The sequence below is a fragment of the Delphinapterus leucas genome, chromosome 3 (assembly GCF_059928025.1).
Source record: "Delphinapterus leucas isolate spDelLeu-1000000601 "Yukka" chromosome 3, BTC_Dleu_Yukka2, whole genome shotgun sequence".
Taxonomy (NCBI): Eukaryota; Metazoa; Chordata; class Mammalia; order Artiodactyla; family Monodontidae; genus Delphinapterus; species Delphinapterus leucas.
This window is the reverse complement of record NC_143131.1, coordinates 28,441,840-28,462,009: the sequence shown is the minus strand read 5'-3', so window position 1 is coordinate 28,462,009 and position 20,170 is coordinate 28,441,840. Positions and strand designations below refer to the sequence as shown.

Below are 20,170 nucleotides of genomic sequence, written 5' to 3'. Positions count from 1 at the left end.
CAAGTACTGCTCCCAATTAGACCAACTGAAAGCGGCTCTTGACGAAAAGCGTCCAGAATTAGTCAACAGAAAACTCATAATCTTCCATCAAGATAAGACCACATGTTTCTTTGATGACCAGGCAAAAACTGTTAGAGCTTGGCTGGGAAGTTCTGATTCACCTGCTGTGTTCACCAGACATTGCACCTTCCGATTACCACTTATTTTGGTCTTTATAAAATTCTCTTAGTGGAAAAAACTTCAATTCCCTGGAAGACTGTAAAAGGCACCTGGAACAGTTCTTACCTGGCAAGATAAAAAGTTTTGGGAAGATGGAATTATGAAGTTGCCTGGAAAATGGCCGAAGGTAGTGGAACAAAAGGGTATGTCGTTGTTCAAAAAAGTTCTTGGGAAAATGAAAAACGTGCCTTTTACTTAAAAAACTGAAGGCATGTGCTCACTTCAGCAGTACATATACTAAAATCGGAACGATACAGAGATTGTGCAGCGTGGCCCCTGCACAAGGATGACACACAAATTCGTGAAGCATTCCATATTTTTAGAGGGAGGAGATATGGGGATATATGTATATGTATAGCTGATTCACTCTGTTAATAAAGCAGAAACTAACACACCATTGTAAACCAGTTATACTCCAATAAAGATGTTAAAAAAAAAAACCAAAAAACTGAAGGCACTTTTTGGCCCACCCAATACGATTCTAAAAAATGTAAGCATTTCTTTTTATAACTGTGATTTTTACAATAATGTTCATTTATAATCAGGTTAATTTTTTTCAATTTATGGTTTTACATTACCACCTAAACTAGTGAAGCAATTTATGTTATTAGCTTGTACCATTTTAAAGGATTTACTATTTTAAAGGATTTAATAATGTTTACAGTCATGCATGATAGTAGACAAAATTTTGGCAGTCTGGTTACTCTCCAATCAAATAATCATTTATTTTCACTTTTTTTTAGTTTGAAATAATTTCAAACTTTCAGAAGAGTTGCAAGAATAGTGCAAAGAATTCCCATAAACCCTTTAACCTAGATTCACCAATTTTTAATATTTCACCAGTTTACTTTATAAATTTGTGTGTATACATATATAAAGTCAGATGTTCTTAGTATGTTTATTGACAGAGCAAAAATTGTGAATGACGTAAAAGCTAATGCTTTGACATCAAGAATATTACCTTTATTACGTGGTAATATAGAAGCTGATCATAAACAACTATATCTGTTTGCTGAAGTATGGTGGTTACTGAAATAGGAATGTTTGAACTCAGGAACAAACTCTTAATTTTAAAAGTTGGTTTCTACTTTTTAAAGATACAATTTTTTTAAATTAATTACTTTATTTTTATTTTTGGCCGTACTGGGTCTTCGTTGCTGCACGTGGCTTTCTCTAGTTGCGGTGAGCCAGGGCTACTCTTCGTTGCAGTGCACGGACTTCTCATTGTGGTGGCTTCTCATGTTGCAGAGCACGGGCTCTAGGCGTTTGGGCTTCAGTAGCTGCGGCACGTGGGCTCAGTAGCTGTGACTCGTGGGCTCTAGAGCACAGGCTCAGTAGTTGTGGCGCGTGGGCTTAGCTGTTCCACAGCATGTGGGATCTTCCCGGACCAGGGCTCGAACCTGTGTCCCCTGCATTGGCAGGCGGATTCTTAACGACTGCGCCACCAGGGAAGCCCTTAATTATACAATTTGAACAGCCATGTTTACTTAGTTGCCTGATAGCTTCAGTACTTTTAATGACTTTAATACTTTCATGCAACATGTTTTTCAATGGCAAATAAGATCTAAGGGTTATAATTTGGGAAAACAAAATTTATATAGACTGTAATAACATTACCACAATTTAACAACAATTATCAATCAATAGTTTAGATACAGGATAGAATGTTTTTAATTATGTTTTTCATCAAAAGATGGAAATGTAGCTTGAATTCATCTCTTTCGTGTCAATATACAATTTAACTGCAACAATACAGAATAAATTGTTAGAATTGACTACTTATGAAGAATTAAAGATCAATTTTGGAAATATAGCCTCACTTGCTTCATTATACATAAAAGTCAAAAATTAGTATCTTGAACCTGTTCCTGTGAACTGGTTTCTCTACTACATATGTTATTAAAACAAAACACAGAAACCGTTTATATATACATTACCCTCATCAGAAACACTGTCATCAATGCAATCTAGATTAGATAAATTTTAACGAGTGAGAAACAAGTTCATTTAACACATTAAAAACCTATTCTTTCTACATAACAGATATTGATACATATTTACATCAAATACTTGGTAGAAAACTTGAACATTGGTACATATGGTGTTTGCTCAAAACTGCATTTAGGCATTTAACATGGGGAAAGAGCTGTTTCACTCTGTTTAGTTTTGTTTACACTTGCAATGAACTATGTGTAGAGTTTTTATTTTCATTTCCCTGTTTTGTTTGTTTTGATTACATTTATTAAAATGTTGTGTGTTGAATTGAATAAAAAATTGCAATTTGCATTTTGTATTTTTTACATAACTTTCCTAACAATTTTTTGTTGTATTTTACATAAGTATTGGTCCACAACCGGTTGGAAATGACGTCTTTCACCGCAGATAATTTGAGCATTACTGCTATCACCCTCGACATTCCCTAGATGGCCACTAGGTGGTGACCAAGGATCTTCTCCCTGACTGCTTGCGTGACCTTTGGAACGGCACCTCCAATGGAGAAGTAAAAAGGCACTTCATATGCTACAAACGTTTCCAGTGTAGCCTGGCACAATTGTCAGAACCCTCCTATTTGTCAAGCCCATAGAGAAGGCAATTCAGTCACCCTTGCATGGGACATTTGTAAATATTGAGATTGACTGATACAAAGGAAGATGTGGATGTTCATATAGATATGTTTCGCCAGTTGTTGATAGGCCTCCCGCATGCACAGGAACATCTCTATACACTAAAGCTGTTAAAACAGCTGTCATCATGGCTCCCCGTGACACTTAACTGCCACTCCCTCAGAAGCCACTCACAGAATATTCCTGTATTTAAAAATACAGGGCTGTATGAATTCCCTGGTGGCCTAATGGTTAGGATGCTGGGCTTTATAAACTGCCAAAGCCTTTGGCTTTCAGTACATTCCTCCCCTGTAAAAAGACTTGTACCCATGTGGCAGACAAGGAGAATGAAAACCTGTCTGCGGCCAAAAGTTGACATCACCTCATGTAATAAATTATCCAGGCTTCCAGGTCTGCCACTTGAGACTGGGATTCTGATGTCCGACTTGGGTGCCCGCCTTGGGGATTTACTCTGGCCATGCTTCAAGATGGCCAACATCTCCCACACCTTTCAAGCACTCAGAAACGTCCTCATCTCCCTATCTAACTCTGACCACATTTGCTTGAGCCACTTGGCAACCAACCTTGGGGGCTGAACATGCTGGGAACCGCTTCTCCGTCAAGGGACGTGTGCAGTGGAATGGCAGCCCCTGGCATTCATCCCTGCACAGCAGCAGGCAGTCACCCTAGTGATTGCCAGTAATCTCGTGTTCCCCCTGACAGCTGTGATTCTCTCTGGTACTGAGATGGACCAAAGAGAGTATGTAGCTTTGGAGTAGAGAGGAGTTTGCCTAATTCAATTAGGGGACTAGACTTTGAAAAACTTTTCTTTCTTGGATTGATTTCTGGTTGATGATTTTAGGAGATGTTTATGGTCATGTATATGACTGTTTTTAGATGCCACATAGCACGAGAGGAACAAACACTCTAAAAATCAGTGAACAAAGTTTTTTTGCTTTAAGACCAGAGATTTGAAGACACACTCAGAGGGCCAGGCAACAGAGATTCTTCCCAAAAACAGTTCTCTCTGCTAATTCTATTTGCCAATTACCAGTTTCCCAATTTGAAAAGATATACTCAAATTAAGCTAATTCAAGGAGTATGTTTATTAAAATAGATTATTTACAAAAGTGTGGGTAAAGGTCAGGAAAACCAAAGGGTAACCATGCTATAACCCTGGACTACTAATAATGGAGGAACTGTCACCATTCCACAGCCGAAAGGTGAAGGACAGGAGCAGGTACTGGAGCCCAACACAAGATACTCACATAGGAGGAGCCTGGTGTGACCCAAACTCCACCTCAGTCTCCTTTCACCATGGACCAATCCCAACCAGAAATGAGAGGGCACAGGCCACTGATGTAATCTATACATAGCAGCCTCCCAGGACATAGAACAGGTACAATGGATCTGGAGAGACAGAACATATCTATATATACATATATGTGTGTGTGCTGTGTGTCTGTGTGTGTATGTATGTATACACTTCACAGTATAGATAGATGATTGGTAGATAGATAGATATGAGATACAGAACTAGAGCTAGAGATACCACCCACGCCTTTTTGCCCTCAGCATCCTTTCTGGTCCTTCATCTAATGGAAAGATTGAGCCCCCATCACAGAGTGGGCATGAAGTTCTATCAGCTACCATGTCACATACCAAATTGGTATCAATTTTCTTATACTCCCATCTAAACCTAAAACTTGGGACTTCCCTGGTGGTCCAGTGGGTGAGACTCCGCGCTCCCAATGCACAGAGCCTGGGTTAGATCCCTGGTCGGGGAACTAGATCCCTCATGCATGCCGCAACTAAGAAGCCTGCATGCCTCAACTGAAGATCCTGTGTGCCACAACTAAGACCCAGTGCAGCTAAATAAATACATAACAAAACCCTAAAACTTCGCCAGCATTGTTGTTATCCATATAACTTATTTCAGAGGAAAGGGAGGGAGACAAGAAACAATTAAGTTACATAAAACATTGTTGTGACGCTCCTGACATCAAAAGGTCTGTGTTGGTCATTGTTGCTGGCTTTTCCCATTGCCCATTCCATCTGCCCCTTAACCTCTCCCAGCATCTTGACTGGACCAGGGTTCTTTACCAGATGGGGAGTCCAAACTCTTCATTGCTACAGTGTCTGTGTTCTTGGAATTCTTTTCTCTGTGAGTCATTGCAGTCTTTTACTCACCAGGACAACTGGTCAAGGGAGTATAAAATAAAAGATCAATAAATCCCTGGTTTCCAAACATAGTTCTCCACAGCCTAGTTTCCTCGAGACAATCAAGATCAATCAATTCAATCTATACAAAACCTCCCTATTCTGCCTATTATTAGTCAGTGGCATGAGAAGCACAAGATGGCCAGCGGGTAATCTCCACTGCCAATTCATTGGAACCATTCCTCCCCTCCACACTAAGTCCCCAAAACTCACATGTTCTTCAAAGAATTTAATAAAAAGGATGAAGGAAGAAGGTATCTTAATTTAAAATGGAGAGATCTGGCAATCCCCACCTTAACTAGCCTAGTGATCAAACAGAGTGAAGCAACCTGGCCTGATGTGCCTTCTGGTGTGAGGCAAGAAGTGCAGAACCTCACCTCTGTAGTATTCTTGCAAAAGACATTTAACCTGACTTGAGTCATGAGGAAATAGACAAATCCAGAATGTGGGATATCCTACCAGATACTTGGCTTGGACTCTAAAAAGTCATGTTATGGAAAACATAAATAGTAGGTAATTATTCTAGATTAAAAGAGACTAATAACCAAATGAATGGCATGAACCTTGATTAGATACTGCAAGGGGGAAGAAACAACATTTGGGGGAACAACTGGGGAAATTTAAATACAAACTGATTATTAGATAAAATTACTGAATTTTTCCAAGTTGTGCTAATAGATTAAGTAGAAGAATGTCTTCATTCTTGGGAAAGGCACTGAAGTTCAATGGCTGAAAAAGCCTAAGCCTAAGCACAGGAAAAGAAAACACAGCTGCCTGGAACATGAACTGAACTACTGTTTCTTTCTACGGAGCACCACTTTTATTTGCAAGAACAACTGACAAACTATGATTACTCTGACTTGTGGAATTAGCAGACATTTCTCAAAAAGGAACAAACTGAACTCCTCACTTCAAGGAAAACAACTGACAGCATTTGTTGCCAATGGTGTAATTCAAGCTTTGGAGCAAAAATTACATAGTGCAACTGACCTTTGAGAAACTACCACTTGTCAAGTTCTGTGGTTGTTATCAAAGAGTATCCACAATTATCTGAAAAGTCATTAAAATACTCCTCCCTTTTCCAACTACATATTTCTGGGAGGCTGAATTTTCTTCACATACTGCAACCCAAACATCATTACAAACGGTTCAGCAAAAAGGGAAACAGAATGTTGCCAATTAATACTTGAAGGATATAAGGGTGTTCCTTTTACTATTCTTTGACTTCTCTGTAGGTTTGAAAACCTTCAAAATAAAATATGTGGAGGGAGATATTCAAGTCTAAGGTCACTGGGATGGAACAAACACTCTTCAAGTGGTCACTAGATGTAAGGAGCCACTCCCACCTATGACCCCCCTGATCTCACACACTTAGCAGCTACTCCCACAATGGCTCTCTAGGCTCCTCCAGTAGACGAGAAATCTTCAAATGTCTTCCTCTGTTTATAGGTTCTCCTCCGGGAGCAGGCCCTGTAAGTCTAACCGGGACATGTTGGGAGTTATGGAACTAGAGGCAGTAGGGGTAGTGTGGCCTGCCTCTGCAGGCAATAGAGGCCCAGGGAGATTTGGAGCCCAAATGCCACCTCCTTTCCCAACTAGCACACTTAAGAGGTCTCATAGGACTGAGCATTTAATTGGTGCTACAACTATGCAGCCCTTGCTACCAAGCCTGGGCTTGTCCCCGAACTGCCGTGACCACATATGAGGGACCCCTCCAAAGCTGCCATAGGGGCTCTCTAGCTCCTCATGTGTCTTACTTCTTCTATGTTCACAGCTTTTACTTCTTCTTTCCCCAGGTGCCTTCTCAGGACTGTCAAAAGCGAGGTGTCTGCAAAATCTTTATAGTCACAACTAGCCATAGTGATGAGGTGCCACAGCCATTTGGTCTATCGAAGTCTTGCCCTCCAACTGGAAGCCTTCCACGCTACCACACTAATTAGCTTAAGTGGTTGTGACACCACCATATGCCACAGTTTACTAGTGTCCCATTGGCCCCCTCTGACGTTTCCTGGGGCCATCTCTGGTGCCTATTACTGTAGCAGTCACAATATCAACAGGAAGCAGATGGCACACAAATCACGACTTGAGGAGACTTTTTTTTTTTTCTGCGTTACGCCGGCCTCTCACTGTTGAGGCCTCTCCCGTTGCGTTGCGGAGCACAAGCTCCAGACGCGCAGGCTCAGCGGCCAGCGCCCATGGCTCACGGGCCCAGCTGCTCCGCGGCATGTGGGATCCTCCCGGACCGCAGCACGAACCTATGTCCCCTGCATCGGCAGGCGGACTCTCAACCACTGCGCCACCAGGGAAGCCCTTGAGGAGACTTTATGAGACCAATTACAAATATGAGCATAGGAAAGCCAAAGGGATAGTTAATACATTAGGCTCAAAGGGGCAGGGAAGGGAGTGACTACTGGAAATCAGAAGAGAATTGGGTAGAGGCCCCCTTAAGAGGCCATATTTAGTTGAGGGACACAGCCAGCCCAAGGTGACCTTGAAGGGAGAGAGCCAGAGGAATAAATAATTCTAGCTTATGAGCAGCGGGGAAATCAGGGTGAGGGTTACTTCCAATAGGGTCCATTGCTGAATCAGTTAACCACGAGAGAATTCTGCCACTGTCCAAGGTATATACCATAGGAACACAGTGAGGTAAACACAGCCTCAGGTTTTGGAATCAGCCAGACGTGGATTCCAATCCTGCTTCTTCAACTTACTGTGTCGCTTTGACCAAATCAACTATTCCCTGGAAACCTCCATTTCCACCTGTAAAATGTGAGTAATGAGAGTACCTCCTCATAGGATGAATATTAAATGGAAAAATAAATAAAATTCCCAATGTCTGCCACCGTCGACACTTCTCCACCTCAGCACTCAACAAATGGGAGTTTTTATTCCACTGGGTAGTTTACGATAAGGGATGGTTTAAATAAACTTACAGTACAGTAAGATAAAAAAGATAAAAAATTTTCAAACATGGGAGGGTCTAACCTAAATCCTTTCCAATACTTATAGGAAAGAGTTGTAAGCACTCTAGTTTTTCCCCCCTTAGAGATTGCTAGAGTTTAAAAGGTTGCAAAACCCAGGTCTTCCCTGGTGGCTCAGTAGTTAAGAATCCACCTGCCAACGTAGGGGACATGGGTTTGAGCCCTGGTCCAGGAAGATCCCACATGCCGTGGAGCAACTAAGCCCGTGCGCCACAACTACTGAGCCTGTGCTCTAGAGCCCACGAGCCACAACTACTGAGCCCGCATTCCACAACTACTGAAGCCCGCATGCCTAGAGCCCATGCTCCACAACAAGAGAAGCACCGCAATGAGAAGCCCGTGCACTGCAACGAAGAGTTGCCCCCGCTCGCCGCAACCAGATAAAGCCTGCATGCAACAACAAAGGCCCAACGCAGCCAAAAATAAAAAATTTAAATTAAAAAAAAAAAAAGGTTGAGGGCTTCCCTGGTGGCGCAGTGGTTGAGAGTCCTCCTGCCGATGCAGGGGGACACGGGTTCGTGCCCCAGTTCGGGAGGATCCCACATGCCGCGGAGCGGCTCGGCCTGTGAGCCATGGCCGCTGATCCTGCAAGTCCGGAGCCTGTGCTCCGCAACAGGTGAGGCCTCAGCAGTGAGAGGCCCGCGTACCGCAAAAAGAAAAAGGCTGCAAAACAGACTATAAAGTATTTTTTAATTTCTTTTAAAGTTATCACACCCATTAACCTTCTGGAGGCAGTTTTCTAATGGAAGTGGCTTGCTGACAACACTGTTTTGAATACTTCTTTACAGCAAGTAATAGCTTTCTTTCAACTTAAAAATTCAAGAACCATTGTTACAGGACTCCAAAGTGTTGGAAATGTTCTCAATTGTTTCTAAGAGCTTTCTCTGCCTACCAGTTAACTACTCTGCAGTGAGCAAGAAGCATTTCTCCATATTCAGGGAAAAAAAAGTTACAGATCAAAAAAGAACCTATTTATGAGTGCTTGGATACCAAAAGACCTTTGTTTCTGAACCAAGAATTTTAAGGAAAACCATAGGGCTTCTGAAATTATTTTTCAATTAATGATTTTAAAAGGGACTTCCCTGGTGGTCCAGTGAGTAAGACTCTACGCTCCTGGCTTCAATCCCTGGTCAGAGAACTAGTTCCCACATTCATGCCGCAACTAAGAGTCCACATGCCGCAACTAAGACCCGGCACTGCCAAAATAAATAAATAAATATTTACCAAAAATATTTTAAAGAGTTAGTCTTCAAACCTCACCACCACGATCCTAGATCGAGGGCTGAAATTCTTAAACTCCTCAAAATCCTCAGATTTCTGCTATATATATTCTCACTACCCTTTCATCTTTTTGGATCACTCAGGTGTGAATAAATGAAAATGTTTTCTTTCTATCTTCCAAGGCCAATAGTGAATAGAGGCAACAGAGCTTATGTTTTAAAAAACAATAAACTGGGGAGGCTCGTGACTGGCTCACACACCAAACATGACCACACAGCTGCCCACAGTGTTGGGCAAGTCCATGGTCTAAAATTAAGAAGTGCAGGAGTGTGTGTGTGTGTGTGTGTGTGTGTGTGTGTGTTGGGGAGTAGCAGGGAGTGGTTTGAGAACCAAAATGATCAGATTCCTGATGTTAAAACAGGGTAAAGTAATAAATTTTTCCTTAAAATTATTAAAAGTAGGGGACCTTCAAGATGGTGGAGGATTAAGAGGTGGAGATCACCCTCCTCCCCACAAATATGTCTACATGTGGAACAGCTCCTACAGAACACCTACTGAACGCTGGCAGAAGACCTCAGACCTCCCAAAAGGCAAGAAACTCCCCACGTACCAGAGTAGGGCAAAAGAAAAAGGAAAAAAGAGACAAATGAATAGAGAGGAGACCTGCACCTCCGGGAGGGAGCTGTGAAGGACGAAACGTTTCCACACACTAGGAAGCCCCTTCGCGGGCGGAGACTGCGGGTGGCGGAGGGGGAAGCTTCGGAGCCGCGGAGGAGAGCGCAGCAACAGGGGTGCGGAGGGCAAAGAACAGAGATTCCCACACAGAGGATCTCTGTGCCGACCGGCACTCACCAGCCCGAGAGGCTTGTCTGCTCACCGGCCGGGGCGGGCGGGGCTGGGAGCTGAGGCTCGGGCTTTGGAGGTCAGATCCCAGGGAGAGGACTGGGGTAGGCTGTGTGAACACAGCCTGAAGGGGGCTAGTGCGCCATAGCTAGCCGGAAGGGAGTCCGGGAAAAAGTCTGGACCTGCCTAAGAGGCAAGAGACCATTGTTTCGGGGTGCGCGAGGAGAGGGGACTCAGAGGACCGGCTAAACGAGCTGGAGATGGGCGTGAGCCGTGGCTATCACCGCGGCTATCACCGCGAACACCAGAGATGGGCATGAGACGCTAAGGCTGCTGCTGCCGCCACCAAGAAGCCTGTGTGCAAGCACAGGTCACTATCCACACCTCCCCTCCTGGGAGCCTGTGCAGCCCGCCAAGCCAGGGTCCCGTGATCCAGGGACAACTTCCCCGGGAGAACACACGGCACGCCTCAGGCTGTTGCAACATCATGCGGGCCTCTGCCGCCGCAGGCTTGCCCATCATTCCAATTTTAACTACCATATCCCTCCCTCCCCCGCCCCCAACCCGGGCCGGAGTGAGCCAGAGCCCCCTAATCAGCCGCTGCTTTTAACCCCGTCCCGTCTGGGCAGGAAAACATGCCTGAGGGAGACCTACACACAGAGGAGGGGCCAAAGCCAAAGCTGAACCCCAGGAGCTGTGCGAACAAAGAAGACAAAGGGAAATTTCTCTGTGCAGCCTCAGGAGCAGTGGATTAAATCCCCACAATCAACTCGATGGATCCCGCATCTGTGGAATACCTGAGTAGACAACGAATCATTCCCAAAATTGAGGCAGTGGACTTTGGGAGAAATTATACACTTGGGGTTTGCTGTCTGTGACTGATTTGTTTCTGATTCTTATGTTTATCTTAGTATAGTTTTCACCGCTTGTTATCCTTGGTGGATTTCCTTATTGGTTTCGTTGCTCTCTTTTTTATTCTTATTATTTTCTATTTGAATAATTTTTTTTTTCATTTTTTTTCTTTCCTTTTCTTTCTCCCATTTCTTCTGAGCAGTGTGCCTGACAAGGTCTTGGTGATCTGGCCTGCTACCACGCCTGAGCCTCTGAGATAGGAGGGCTGAGTTCAGGACATTGGATCACCAGAGACCTCCAGGTCCCACGTAATATCAATCAGTGAGAGCTCTCCCAGAGAGCTCCATCTCAATGCTAAGACTCAGCTCCACCCAACGGCCAGCAAGCTCCAGTGCTGGACACACCATGCCAAACAAACAGCAAGACAGGAACACAACTTCACCCATTAGCAGACAGGCTGCCTAAGTTCACAGACACCCCAAAACACACCACCGGACGTGACCCTGCCCACCAGAAAGACAAGATCCAGCCCCATCCACCAGAACACAGGCACCAGTCCACTCCACCAGGAAGCCTACACAAGCCATTAAACCAACCTCACACACTGGGGGAAGACACCAAAAACAACGGGAACTACAAACCTGCAGCCTGCGAAAAGGAGACTCAAGACGCAGTTAGTTAAACAAAATGTGAAGATGGAGAAATATGCAGCAGATTAAAAAGCAAGGTAAAAACCCACCAGACCAAACAAATGAAGAGGAAATAGGCAATCTACCTGAGACAGAATTCAGAGTAATGGTAGTAAAGATGATCCAAAATCTTGGAAACAGAATGTAGAAAATACAAGAAACATTTAACAAGGACCTAGAAGAACTAAAGAGCAAACCAACAATGATGAACAACACAATAAATGAAATTAAAAATTCTCTAGAAGGAATCAATAGCAGAATAACTGAGGCAGAAGAACGGTTGTGACCTGGAAAATAAAATAGTGGAAGTAACTAACACAGAGCAGAATAAAGAAAAAAGAATGAAAAGAATTGACAACAGTCTCAAAGACCTCTGGGACAACATTAAACGCACCAAGGTTCGAATTACAGGGGTCCCAGAAAAACAAGAGAAAAAGAAAGGGTCTCAGAAAATATCTGAAGAGATTACAGTTGAAAATGTCCCTAATATGGGAAAGGAAATAGTCATCAAGTCCAGGAAGCACAGAGAGTCCCATACAGGATAAATCCAAGGAGAAACACGCCAAGACACATATTAATCAAACTATCAAAAATTAAATACAAAGAAGAAACATTAAAAGCAGCAAGCAACAAATAACTCACAAGGGAATCCCCATAAGGTTAACAGCTGATCTTTCAGCAGAAACTCTGGAAGCCAGAAGGGAGTGGCAGGACATATTTAAAGTGATGAAAGGGAAAAACCTACAACCAAGATTACTCTAACCAGCAAGGATCTCATTCAGATTTGACAGAGAAATTAAAACCTTTACAGACAAGCAAAAGTTAAGAGAATTCAGCACCACGAAACCAGCTTTACAACAAACGCAAAAGGAACTTCTCTAGGCAGAAAACACAAGAGAAGGAAAAGATGTACAATAACAAACCCAAAACAATTAAGAAAATGGTAATAGGAACATACATATTGATAATTACCTTAAATGTAAATGGATTAAATGCTCCAACCAAAAGACATAGAGTGGCTGAATGGATACAAAAACAAGACCCATATATATGTTGTCTACAAGAGACCCACTTCAGACTTAGGGACACATACAGACTGAAAGTGAGGGGATGGAAAAGGATATTCCATGCAAATGGAAAACAAAAGAAAGCTGGAGTAGCAATTCTCATATCAGACAAAACAGACTTTAAAATAAAGACTATTACAAGAGACAAAGAGGGACACTACATAATGATCAAGGGATCAATCCAAGAAGAAGATAAAACAATTGTAAATATTTATCCACCCAACATAGGAGCACCTCAATACATAAGGCAAATACTAACAGCCATAAAAGGGGAATCCACAGTAACACAATTATAGTAGGGGACTTTTAACACACCACTTTCACCTATGGACAGATCATCCAAAATGAAAATAAATGAGCAAACACAAGCTTTAAATGACACATTAAACAAGACAGACTTAACTGAGATCTATAAGACATTCCATCCAAAAACAACAGAATACACTTTCTTCTCAAGTGCTCATGGAACATTCTCCAGGATAGATCATATCTTGGGTCACAAATCAAGCCTCGGTAAATTTAAGAAAACTGAAATCATATCAAGTATCTTCTCCGACCACAACGCTATGAGACTAGCTATTACAGGAAGAAAACTGTAAAAAATACAAACACATGGTGGCTAAACAATATGCTACTAAATAATCAAGAGATCACTGAAGAAATCAAAAAGGAAATCAAGCAATACCTAGAGACAAATGACAATAAAAACACGATGACCCCAAAACCTATGTCATGCAGCAAAAGCAGTTCTAAGAGGGAAGTTTATAGCAATACAATCCTACCTTAAGAAACAAGAAACATCTCAAATAAACAACCTAAAGCAATTAGTGAAAGAAAAAACCCCCAAAGTTAGCAGAAGGAAAGAAATCATAAAGATGAGATCAGAAATAAATGAAAAAGAAATGAAGGAAAAAGCAGCAAAGAGCAATAAAACTAAAAGCTGGTTCTTTGAGAAGATAAACTAAATTGATAAACCATTAGCCAGACTCATCAAGAAAAAAAGGGACAAGACTCAAATCAACAGAATTAGAAATGAAGAAGAAGTAACAACTGACACATCAGAAATACAAAGGATCATGAGAGATTACTACAAGCAACTATATGCCAATTAAATGGACAACCTGGAAGAAATGGACAAATTCTTAGAAAAGCACAACCTTCCAAGACTGAACCAGGAAGAAATAGAAAATATAAAGACTCATCACAAGCACTGAAATTGAAACTGTGATTAAAAATCTGCAACAAACAAAAGCCCAGGACCAGATGGCTTCAAAGGTGAATTCTATCAACCATTTAGAGAAGAGCGAACACCTTCTCAGACTCTTTCAAAATATAGCAGAGGGAGGAAGACTCTCAAACTCATTCTACGAGGTCACCAACACCCTGATACCAAGACCAGACAAAGATGTCACAAAAAAAGAAAACTACAGGCCAATAACACTGATGAACATAGTTGCAAAAATCCTCAACAGGACTTCCCTGGGGGCGCAGTGGTTGAGAGTCCACCTGCCGATGCAGGGGACGCAGGTTCATGCCCTGGTCCGGGAAGATCCCACATGCTGCGGAGCAGCTGGGCCCATGAGCCATGGCCACCGAGCCTGCGCGTCCGGAGCCTGTGCTCCGCAACGCGAGAGGCCACAACAGTGAGAGGCCCGCGTACCGCAAAAAAAAAAATCCTCAACAAAATACTAGCAAGCAGAATCCAACAGCACATTAAAAGGATCATACACCATGATCAAGTGGGGTTTATCCCAGGAATGCAAGATTTCTTCAATATACGCAAATCAATGTGATACACCATATTAACAAACTGAAGGATAAAAATCATATGATCTCAATAGATGCAGAAAAAGCTTTCAACAAAATTCAACACTCATTTATGATAAAAACTCCAGAAAGTGGGCACAGAAGGAACCTATCTCAACATAATAAAGGCCACATAAGAGAAACCAGCAGCCAACACCATTCTCAATTGTGAAAAACTGAAACCATTTCCTCTAAGATCAGGAACAAGACAAGGTTGCCCACTCATCACTATTATTCAACATAGCTTTGGAAGTTTTAGCCACAGCAATCAGAGAAGAAAAAGAAATAAAAGGAATCCAAATCAGAAAAGAAGTAAAACTATCACTGTTTGCAGATGACATGATACTATACATAGAGAATCCTAAAGATCCTACCAGAAAACTACTAAAGCTAATCAATGAATCTGGTAAAGTAGCAGGATAAAAAATTAATACACAGAAATCTCTTGCATACACTGACGACGAAAAATCTGAAAAAGAAATTAAGGAAACACTCCCATTTACCATTGCAACAAAAATAATAATAAAATACTTAGGAATAAACCTACCTATGGAGACAAAAGACCTGTATGCAGAAAACTATAAGACACTGATGAAAGAAATTAAAGACGATACTATTTAGATGGAGAAATATACCATGTTCTTGAACTGGAAAAATCAACATTGTGAAAACGACTATACTACCCAAAGCAATCTACAGATTCAATGCAATCCCTATCAAACTACCGATGGCATTTTTCACAGAACTAGAACAAAAAATTTTACAATTTGTATGGAAACACAAAAGACCCCAAATAGCCAAAGCAATCTTGAGAAAGGAAAACGGAACTGAAGGAAACAGGCTCCCTGACCTCAGACTATACTACAAAACTACATTAATCAAGACAGTATGGTACTGGCACAAAAACAGAAATACAGATCAATGGAACAAGATAGAAAGCCCAGAGAAAAGGTGAACATATGTGTGTGGGTTTACCTTTGATAAAGGAGGCAAGAATATACAATGGAGAGATGACAGCCTCTTCAATAAGTGGTGCTGGGGGCTTCCCTGGTGGTGCAGTGGATAAGAATCTGCCTGCCACTGCAGGGGACACGGGTTTGATCCCTGGTCAGGGAAGATCCCACATGCCGCGGAGCAACTAAGTTCGTGCACCACAACTACTGAGCCTGTGCTCTAGAGCCCATGAGCCACAACTACTGAAGCCCGTGTGCCTAGAGCCCGTACTCTGCAACAAGAACGGCCACTGCAATGAGAAGTCTGCGCACCACATGAAGAGTAGCCCCCAGTCACCACAAGTAGAGAAAACCCGCGCGCAGCAACAAAGACCCAACGCAGCTAAAAATAAATAAAATTTTAAAATAAACAAGCTTTACAAACATTAAAAATAAAAAAAAGTGGTGCTGGGAAAACCGGACAGCTACATGTAAAAGAATGAAATTAGAACACTCCCTAACACCATACACAAAAATAAACTTAAAATGGATTAAAGACCTAAATGTAAGGCCAGACACTATAAAACTCTTAAAGGAAAACACAGGAAGAACACTCTGACATAAATCACAGCAATATCATTTTTCACCCACCTCCTAGAAAAATGGAAATAAAAACAAACAAACGGGACCTAATGAAACTTAAAAGCTTTTGCACAGCAAAGGAAACCATGAACATGATGAAAAGACAACGCTCAGAAGGGGAGAAAGTATTTGCGAATGAAGCAACTGACAAAGGATTAATGTCTAAAATATACAAGCAGCTCATGCAGCTCAATATCAGTAAAACAAGCCAATCCAAAAATGGGCAGAAGACCTAAACAGACATATCTCCAAAGAAGATATAGATTGCCAACGAACACATGAAAGGATGCTCAACATCACTAATCATTAGAGAAATGCCAATCAAAACTACAATGAGGTATCACCTCACACCAGTCAGAATGGCCATCATCAAAAAATCTACAAACAATAAATGATGGAGAGGGTATGGAGAAAAGGGAACCCTGTTGCACTGTTGGTGGGAATGTAAATTGATACAGCCACTATGGAGAACAGTATGGAGGTTCCTTAAAAAACTAAAAATAGAACTACCACATGACCCAGCAATCCCACTACTGGGCATACGCCCTGAGAAAAGCATAATTCAAGAAGAGTCATGTACCACAATGTGCTTTGCAGCACTATTTACAATACCCAGGACATGGAAGCAACCTAAGTGTCCATCGACAGATGAATGGATAAAGAAGATGTGGCATATATATACAATGGAATATTACTCAGCCATAAAAAGAAAAGAAACTGAATTATTTGTAGTGAGGTGGATGGACCCAGAGTCTGTCATACAGAGTGAAATAGAAAGGAAAACAAATACCGTATGCTAACACATATATGGCATCTAAAAAAGGTTCTCATGAACCCAGGGGCAGGACAGGAATGAAGACGCAGATGTAGAGAGTGGACTTGAGGGCACGGGGAGGGGGAAGGGTAAGCTGGGACGAAGTGAGAGAGTAGCACTGACATATATAACTAGCGGGAAGCAGCTGCATAACACAGGGAGATCAGCTCGGTCCTTTATGACCACCTAGAGGGGTGGGACAGGGAGGGTGGGAGGGAGATGCAAGAGGGACGGGATATGGGGATATATGCATACATATAACTGATTCACTTTGTTATAAAGAAACACAACATTGTAAAGCAATTATACTCCAATTAAATGTTGAAAAAAATTATTAAAAGTACTCACAGTTCAGGTGGCACTTAGAAAAAGTCACCAGAAAACAAAAGTGGGAAGTGATTGAAATTGTAGCTGACATCAAAGGTCAATTTAAACATGTACTGAACGCAGCCAACTCTGCATGTCACAGATGTTGCACACACTGTGTTTCTTTCAATCAGACACCCGCCCTTGATCCCACATGCTTCCACAGCTGCCATCCCACTTTTCATTCACAACCCAGCTAAGTCTCCAACTCCACAGTCAACCAGCTTCTAGGCCTTGTCCACCCTTGTCAACATCACTCGTGACCTTCGAACCTCCAAGACACCAGAAACGTCAGTGTTGTAAAAGCAAGGGAAAAAGTGAAGAACCGTGTCAGAGTGAAGACTAACAACGAAATTGGTTGGAAGGTTTTCGTTATAAAGACATTACTGGAACAATTGGCAAAATCTGAATGGAATCTCTGGGTGGAGGGATATATATATGGGAATTCTCTGTATCATTCTTGCAATAACTCATTTGAGAAACAAAGCCAGAGCGGGAGCTATCAGTACACTGGGCTTAATTAGAAGAGGGCCAAACTGGAACTTCACACCACTTTCCAAAACACACACAATTTTAGTTAAGTTCTGGCTTGGCTGGTAGGAGAAGCCCCTTGCATACAGCATTCTGTTACCAAGGTAGGTTTTAGGATCCAACTGTTGAGATTCAAGATAAGTGCTTTTTTTTTCTAGCAGAGTTTAGAAAAAGGAAGCGGCCTAAATCATTTCCATGCTAAAATAAGTTATCTAGCAGAAAGATATACTATTTAAACTCTATCAAGAGCCAAAGAGTGAAATAAGAGGAGTGCTTCACTTTAGGCAGAAACAGTAGGTCATTGTTAGTCCAGGACTAAATGGCTGTAAAAGGAGGTCTGGGAAGGTCTGAACTCTGTGATGAATTTACACAAAGTGAGTGGGGGAAGAGGGGAATGTCTGTGTAGCAAGATCTTTGACACAGATGGCCATAAGTCTTGAATAAAATGTTATATAGTAAATAATTTCACATAATTTTTTTAATGTTTCACACTTTTCAAACTCCTTTTCCATCCCGTACCGTAACTCCTTTGAACCATACAACAAAATTGGAAAGTCAGTGATTAACTGTATAAATTCCAGTACTATTTTCTTCTTGACTAGATTTTTAAGTCAATATGTTTCACTAAAATTCAAAGTGAAACAAGAGTTATAAGTAACCTTCCATGGATCTGTCTATCCCTGTGTAAATTTCCCTAAATAGAAATTTAAACAATGAGAGATCTCAATATTAACTAATAAGCAAAACTACTAATCAAGAAGGGAAAAATAGAGACTTTATACATTAATTTTAACACGGAATAATCAGACCACAAAGCACTCATACAGGTAAAGTAAAAGAGGCCACGTACAGCTTAATATTTGCATTTTTTCATTTGGATCAAGTAGATGAAAAAAATGAGGCCACAGCACCCAGTCCCAGAGGTCCTCAGAAGATTTAACACTCAAAGGCTAATTCACATTCCAAAGCATTCACAAAGAAAGGTATCCTATTTGTTAATAAAACCCATTCAACAGATAACTTAGCGATTCATCTTTGGGTTTGTGAAACTGGGATGACACACAGGGCACATTTCTTGTTTTTATTTCAACATTTAAAATATTCACAGATGCAGTATATTCATTGACATCTCCATGGAAGATGTACCAAACAAAGCAGACAGGTATTCCACAATTACAGAATTACATATTTGTTACTATGTGAATGTTTACCCCTAGAGTTTATCTGGAAAAACACCACTTTAAAGAAAAACAGCAAAAACTTTTGAGTGTTTCACTGGATTTTCCATAAAAAGTGAGTTGCAAAGAATTTAAGGAGAGATACCTAAATATTAGCACTTTTTTAAAATTTCAAACTTTTATAGTTCTAACATACTGCCATCAGGAACATTGAAATAATTAATACTCAGTTCTTTCTCTTTTCCCCTCAATAGCCAAGCCAGAACGTACTTACTTTTCCTGTCTTTTTTCCTAAACACATTATGAAGAATAGGCTGACCATCACAGCATCTTGACTAGCTAATGAGGTAGGAATATTCTTCTTTCAAAAGAAGTTCTTAAGCATTTATGAAGCAAAATAAAAAAGAATAAAATTATGAGTTTTTCTTTAGTGGTTGTTCTTTAAACGCCAAGAGCATTAGAAATTGGTCAAATGCTGCTTGTACTTTAAAAAGACAAAGACAAAAATCCACTAGAAAGGCCCTGCTACTGCACAGATTCGTGGGCTGGCGTGAATTAAATTCATTTTGGCATTACCAGGCTAAGAAACCAGTGCCTGAAAATGTCACACTTTCTTCCTGGAAGAAATCTTACCAAGAAGGTAAAGTTTAAATAGAAAACAATATACCCTATCTTTTCTTTCCAGCACAAGTTATTTTAAAAAGTCTCTTCTTTTAACCCAGTTCTCATCCTTTTCTACACACACACAAGATTAATAATTTCTGTATATTACATATCCAGTAATGTACTGAAATGAATTAACCAAGAACATTACCAAAGTCTGCCAGAGAAACACTCCTTAGTTCAATGTTTGAATGACATAATACTAAACAGCTAGAAAATGCCTAGGTAACAGATTGCAGCACATCTCTGTATTAGCATATTGTTTCAAAATGCATACACCTTGTAATTTCACATAAACCTAGGAAATTTACCCATTACTCCCTCTTCAGCTACACCAAAATCAGAGTTCTGTGTTCTAACTACCCTTTCTGTACATACAATAAGGAATACTTTACAAATCTACCCAATTCAGTTAATATGTTCCCAAATAAGGGAAAGTTCTAAAACAAGTATGATTTGTCTAAAATACGTATTCTGAACACTTTAATATCTATTATGTGATGAAGGCTAAAATACCAGAAAAGAGGATTTATTTCCCCAATT

At 41.1% G+C, this 20,170-nt stretch overlaps 1 non-coding gene across 1 annotated transcript; it reads left to right on the top strand.

The window, feature by feature from the left end:
• Window positions 1-432: 432 nt before the first annotated feature.
• On the top strand, window positions 433-540 carry LOC115801667 (U6 spliceosomal RNA). Its single transcript, XR_004021982.1, has one exon. It is a non-coding gene; the product is annotated as a U6 spliceosomal RNA (small nuclear RNA).
• Window positions 541-20,170: the final 19,630 nt, after the last annotated feature.